The sequence below is a fragment of the Malania oleifera genome, chromosome 5 (genome assembly GCF_029873635.1).
Source record: "Malania oleifera isolate guangnan ecotype guangnan chromosome 5, ASM2987363v1, whole genome shotgun sequence".
Lineage (NCBI taxonomy): Eukaryota > Viridiplantae > Streptophyta > Magnoliopsida > Santalales > Ximeniaceae > Malania > Malania oleifera.
The window spans coordinates 3,718,727-3,725,753 of NC_080421.1; the positions used below are offsets into that span (position 1 = coordinate 3,718,727).

General features: G+C 40.2%; 1 pseudogene; it reads left to right on the plus strand.

Moving 5' to 3' along the window:
* Positions 1-5,515: 5,515 nt before the first annotated feature.
* LOC131155095 (heavy metal-associated isoprenylated plant protein 26-like) lies at positions 5,516-6,796 on the plus strand (annotated as a pseudogene).
* The last annotated feature ends 231 nt before the right edge of the window (positions 6,797-7,027 follow it).

The window sequence follows — 7,027 nt, forward strand, 5'->3', positions numbered from 1 at the left end:
GGACCATAACCATATCACCTTTTGAAAATTCTTTCAACATGCAATGTAGGTCAGCAGTAGATTTATAATGTTCATGATTCAAATTAACCTTCATTCTTATTTCAAAGTATAGATTGTGTATATGCTTTGCAAAAGCATCAGTCGGCTCGCTCACTCTAGACATAAGTGGTAGTGGAATAAGATCTACAGGCTTTCTAGGACTATATCTTGTAATAACCTGAAATGGGCTGAGTATTGCGGTCCTATCCATTAAACTGCTGAATGCAAAATTAGCCACATGAAGGCATAATTCCCAAGATATAATGTTTTCAACTACCTTACATCTCAATAGGTCCCTAAGGCTCCTATTTACTAGTTCAACTTGACAATTAGTTTGGGGATAGTAAGCACTAGAACATTTAAGTTTGGAGCCTAACATGGTCCTTAAGGCTTTCAAGAAGTAACCTATGAGTTGTACATCTTTATTTGAAACAATGGTTTTGAGAAACCTATGCTCGATGAGAATCTTCTTGGGTGCTCTATCATTGATGCATGTGCTCAGAGTGTTATCTTCCTTAGGATTAGGGAAAGTAGGGCAGGCAAGTGGACCTAAACTCTTATGAACAAAGTCATGTTCATTCAATTTATTCACTTGTTTCAGCTCCTCATGTTCTATCGGGTTCACTCTATGATGTGGTAAATGAGGCAGAGATGAATAAGGAACAAGGTCAGTGATATGTTGATTGTCTCTCGTGGGAGATGACTCACTAGGTGACTCAAAGATGACATCCTTAAATTCAGAAGGTAGGGATGATACTTCTACGAGTGTTTCTTTCTCAGAAAGGGACATTTCAGTCTCCTCAGTAACAACCACCAACACTTGTTGTGTATCTTGACTTTCCTGCTCAAACGACCCTTCACTTATGATATTCAAGGTTTCTCCACTAGTTTCTTTATTTTACTTCTTCTTTTTCTCACCATCTTCCTTATCAAGTGCCAAGTTCCTAGTGGGACATTGTTTAGGAAAGTGTCCTTGTTTATGGTACCTAAAGCACACTGCATTGCCAGAACTCTGGTGAGAGGATCCAGTCATAGGTGCTTTCCCTTTGTCCATAGGTTTTTGGTCCGTGGGATTACTCCCTTGGGAAGCAACTTGACCTGATTGCGCTGGTTGAGACTTTTCATAACTCTGAATCTGGTGAGAGTATGATTCATTGGAAGAGGTATCAAACCGTTTTCCCATGTGCCCTTTAGTCATTTGCTCAAATTCATAAGCTAAACTATAGGCATGTTCAAGGGACTCAATGTGATATGGGAACAGTTTTCTCCTCAGTTCAAGCTTTAATCCTAGGCAAAATCGGGAGGTCTGTTGACTATCAGTCTCATAGACACCACATCTTACAGTCAGGTTATCGAATTGATTCATATATTCTATAACAGTCATGCTACCTTGATGCAAGTCGTAAAGCTGATCTATAAGGTGCTCTCTATAACTAAGGGGTGCATACTTCTCCCTTAACTTGTCCTTCATTAGATCCCAATGCTCAATGGGTTTATGGTTTAACCTCGCTTCTTGCCTCTCAATGTTTATCCAATGGAGTTTGGCTTGCCCAGTTAGTCTCATTCTTGCAAACCTCACTCGGTGTGAGTCATGCATCTTACACCACTCAAAATAGGCATCCATTCCAGTCAACCAATCTTGAAAGACTTTAGGATCCTTTTGTCCATCAAAGGTGGGGGCTTCTATCCTCATTTCATCAATGTAAGGATCACGACGCTCCCTACGGCAAGGTCTCCTAATTGATTTTAACTAACAAGTACCAATATTGCAATCTATGGATCAAATGGGCTATTCAAAGATGTGATTTTAATCTACTAGCAAGGGTCCACAAGATATAACAAAAGATTCAAGCACAAGTATTGAAGTTACCAAGATATTGGTTTGGATGACTTGACATTGTTCCACACGTAGTTAGGTCACACCGTTGGTCCTTCGTACAAGCTTTGAATCACAAGATGAACGCAACAATGAAGTGTAGATGATAATCGTCGTATGGGTGTATGAAGGTGCTGGCCGTATGGTGTTGATGGGGGCCGTGAGAGTATTAGATGGAGGAGGGGTTGATGGAGTCGTTGGATAGTTTAGTGGTCTCTCACCACTTGATCTCCGGAGAGAACGCCGTAGCCTCACACTACTCACTCACAAGGAGAGGAACAAGCTTTACAAGCTCAAGCAAAGAGATGCTTCTTCAATATTCAACTTCAACTTTTTTCCTTGTTCTTACAATAAGAAAGCTATTTATAGGCATAGCCTAGGAGACATAGCTTTAAACACTCAACAACTCTCAACAATTTCAACAACAACTCTCAATAACTTTCAACAACAACTCTCAACAACTTTCAACAACTATTAACCTAACACAATTAATACTTACTAAAAAAACAAGGAACTCCAACTCATAAGCACACAAGTCAAGCTTAGTTGTCTTGCATTATTACAATTCAAATTTGAAATTTAAACACATTCCAAAAGGAAGGCTAAAACCGTGTGGGACCCATTGGAGCCATGTGGGGGCCACATGGGTTTTGAGTTGGACTTTGCTTCAATACTTCACTTGGGTCTTCAAGCATGGTCTTCAAGCACCTAGTAATCTTGCAATAACATATACACGAAAAATATAAATTAACACAATAGCAAAGTCTTCACATAAAAAAAATCTTCCATCAAAGAAGTAGATGATCTTCAACTAATCCCATGTGTCCCTGCAAAATAGATATAAACAATAGTGGACATCTGGAGATCGTCTACGTGTCACCATGTCAGCAAAGGAGTGCAGATCGGGAGGTCGTCCATGTGTCATCATATCAGTAAAAGGGATACATAAGGCATGTTGATCCCCATCATCATGCCCATAGCCAAGAAAAATACATTGCATTGTCTTGTTATCAAGTTTGGATCTTTCATCTTTTGGAATGTGAACAAATGCACGACAACCAAACACTTTCAAGTGATCATAAGTAACATCCTTACCTTTCCAAATTTTTTCAGGAACTTCACTAAGTAAAGGAGTTGAAGGGGACAAATTAATCAAGTCCACCGCCTTCCTCATTGCTTCACCCCAAAATGATTTTGGCAACTTCGCATGAGAGAGCATACATCTCATTCTCTCCAGTATGGTGCGGTTCATCCTTTCCGCAATACCATTTTGTTGAGGGGTTTTCTTAACGGTCTTTTGATGTCTAATTCCTTGGCTGTAACAATATGCATCAAATGGGCCAATGTACTCTCCACCATTATTCGAGCGCACACATTTCACCTTCTTTCCAGTCTCTCTTTAAACTTTAACCTGAAAATGCTTAAACACATCTAAGACTTGATCTTTAGTCTTCAAGGTGTAAGCCCAAACTTTTCTTGAACAATCATCAATAAAGGTAACAAAGTAAAGTGCACCACCATGAGATTTAACTTTCAAAGGACCACATACATCTGAATGTATCAAATCTAAAACATTAGATTTTTTAGTAACAAACTTTGCACGAAAAGGAGCTCTATGTTGTTTATCGGCCAAACAATGAACACAAGCTTTAAGAGACATACCTTTCATCCCGGGTAGGAGCTTCTTTTTGAACAAAAACTACATTCCTTTTTCACTCATGTGCCCAAGCCGCTTATGCCACAAATCGGTGGAAGAGTGACTTTCAATTGCATTCATAACACTATTACCAATTTTACCTTGCATCATATAAAGTGTACCGGTTTTCTTGCCTTTAGCCACCACCAAATTACCCTTTGTGAGCTTCCATTTTCTATCACCAAAATGATTGTCAAACCCTTCATCATCAAGCTTTCCGGTAGATATCAAATTTAGTCGAATATCGGGTACATGTCTCACATCTTTGAGTACCAACTTGCATCCCAAATTTGTTTCCAAACAAACATTTCCAATACCAACAATTTTTGATAGACCTTCATTTCCCATCCGAACGACTCCATGATTTCCTTTGGAATAAGAAGTGAAGAAATCTCCCTGAGAAGTGACATGGAATGATGCACCGGAATCAATAACCCAATCAGTCTCTTGACTTGTCAAATTAATGCAGCTATCATCACAAACAACCATAAGATCACCATCAGATGCAACTGAAGTTGTGTCTTCATGCTTTTTCTCAAAATTTTTCTCTTTGTTTTGCTCCTTGAATTTCAATTTTCTACACTCCCGCTTCATATGCCCCTTTTTATGACAATAGTGACACTCAATATCTTTCTTCGAAACTGAGTTGGACCGACCTCTTGATTTATCATTACGGTGAGAATATCTGCTTTTACTTCTGCCTCTCCCCCGGTTTTCTGTCACAAGTGCCTCTAAATGAGAAGAGCCAACTGATTTTCTTCTAATTTCTTCATTCAACAAGCTGCTAGTTACTTGGTTCATAGTAACAATTCCATCGGGAGCCGAATTACTAACAGTCACAACCAATGTCTCCCAACTTTCCGGCAAAGAGTTAAGAAGCATTAAGACCTGCAATTCATCATCAAAAACTATTTTCATGGTAGCAAGCTGATTGATAATATTTTTCATCTCATTCAAATGTTCGGTAATAAGACCACCATCTTTATATTTCAAATTCACCAATTTTCGAAAAAGAAAGGCTTTATTTGTAGCCGATTTTCTATCATAAAGACCCTCTAATTTTTTCCACAGTTCATGTGCCGAAGTTTCAGTAGAAATATGATGAAAAACACTATCATCAATCCATTGCCGAATAACACCAACGGTTTTCCTATTAAGCCTATTCCACTCATCATCACTCATGTCTTTAGGCTTTCGGCTATCACCCTCAATAGGCCCATCCAAATCTTTGCAAAATAAAAGATCTTGCATTTTTGTTTTCCAAGTTACCCAATTGCTTCCATTGAAGCTAATCTACAGCCAACATTACCATCCATGATTTACACAAATTTAATGCGTACAAATAACACGGCTCTGATACCACTTGTTGGGCAAATATTATGTATGAACTAATTCCCACAAATAAATCAATGGAGTAATGCAAACAATAAAATTGAGACACAAGAAATTAACGTGGTTCCCTCAAATGTTGAGGTACGTTCACAGGGTACGGCGGTCCAAATCCACTATCACCAAATATTTTGTACAAAGTGGATACAAAAGGCAGAAGCCTTACAAATACACAAGAGTGTATAAATAAATGTAGTAAGATGGAAATGTCTCACCAAATATTCTGAACAAAGCTCCAAAGAACCAACCAAAAGACCACACTAAAAGAAATCCCAATATGCTGTAAATAACATGCAGCTGGAGACACATGAAGAAGAAGCAGCAGTAGCTTACTGCAATGAAGAAGATGACTAGCACTGGTGCGTACTGGTGCGTGGACTTGCTGCTGGTGTTGGCTGCAGGCGCTGGCATGAGGAGCTGTGTGGTGTTTCCGTCAAAAAAATAGAGAGAGTGGAGAGGGCTGCTAGTTGTGAAGAAGATTTTCTGTTGCAAGACAAGATGGTAAAAAAAAGGAGATGAAGTGGCAGCCTCAATTACTGCGCGTGAGGCTTGGTGTTGAATACTGCTTCCTTGAGAAGCCAACAACCATTAAAAAAAAAAATTCTTTCCAATTTTTGGGCGCCATAAGGAGGGACACCCAACACTTCTCTGATGTCTTCTTGCTTCTACCTATCTTCTTCACTCGTCTTCTTTTCATTTTCAAATTTAAAAAAAAAAAGAAGGCACGCCGTAAATTGAGTCATATGGTAGCTTACATCTGTTCTCAGTTCGTGAAGTAGCCAGGCCTGCGCCTACTCTTCGCTTGAATCGTTCGGTCCAGCTATTTCATGATAATCGTGCTGGATCTGTGTTCTTCTCTTTTCTCAAAAATTTCGTTACTATTTTCGAAAAATAATTTCTTTCTCTTGAAAGAGTGGAGCGAGTTCCAAGTTCCGAGCTCAGAACTCCGCAACTGAGCGCCTGCTCCGTCGGGAAACGCGTGGTCGGCTTCCGTTGGTCTTGGCGAACTGTTAAAATGACGGGACTAGCCCGTCTTTTGTTGCGAATTTTGGTATAGTTGGGTAGCTCCTTAACTAGATAGGTAAGATAGTAATTTGACTACCCACTTCTTTCCTCGCGAAGGAGAAAAGTATCGCTTGCTATTGGATTTCCTTTTCTCTGGGAAATCGTAGTATCGTACCACAGAAGATCCTAACTCTTTTTGAATCGTATTGGACTGCTTTTGACGTGGCAGAATTTCATTGGCTCAGTTAATTCGTAGTGTCTGTAGTATCCTGAAGTTCCCAACGGCCAACACCAAATCAGTGCTTGTTATTCCTCGGTTCCAACCACTTTGGTTTTGTCCGCCTTTGAGGCCGCATCCCACTTTTGATTTTTGATTTTTGCTGTGATGTGATTTTTGTTTGATCGGACGGTGGAGATAAGGGTGAGGATAGACTGCGAAGGATGCGAGCGGAAGGTGAGGCGGGCGGTGGAGGGGATGAAAGGTGTGAAGCAGGTGGAGGTGGAGCCCAAGCAGAACAAGCTGACCGTCGTGGGATACGTGGAAGCCGGCCAAGGTGTTGGCACGCGTCTGCCATCGGACGGGCAAGAAGGCCGAGCTCTGGCGCTACGTGCCATACGACGTCGTCGCCCACCCCTACGCACCCGGGGTGTACGATAAGAAGGCCCCCGCGGGGTACGTGAGCAACTCGTACGACCCACACGTGGCGCAGCTCGCGCGTGCCAGCTCAGCCGAAGTGCGGTACACCACGGCGTTCAGCGACGAGAACCCCAGCGCTTGTGCTATCATGTGATCGCGCATACGGGGAAAGAAAATGATATGACTTCATTTCTAATTTGTAAAAGTGATATGACTTCAAAATTAAATATTACTTGAAACCATGATTTTGAAAATTAAATTTATTTATAAGTATAAATAATGAAAATATAAATTCATAATATATTTAGCTTTGGGATTTGTTAATTATTATTTGTTTTATTTTTTTTGCTTTCTAAATTTTTAGAATTTTGATTTATGAAATTAC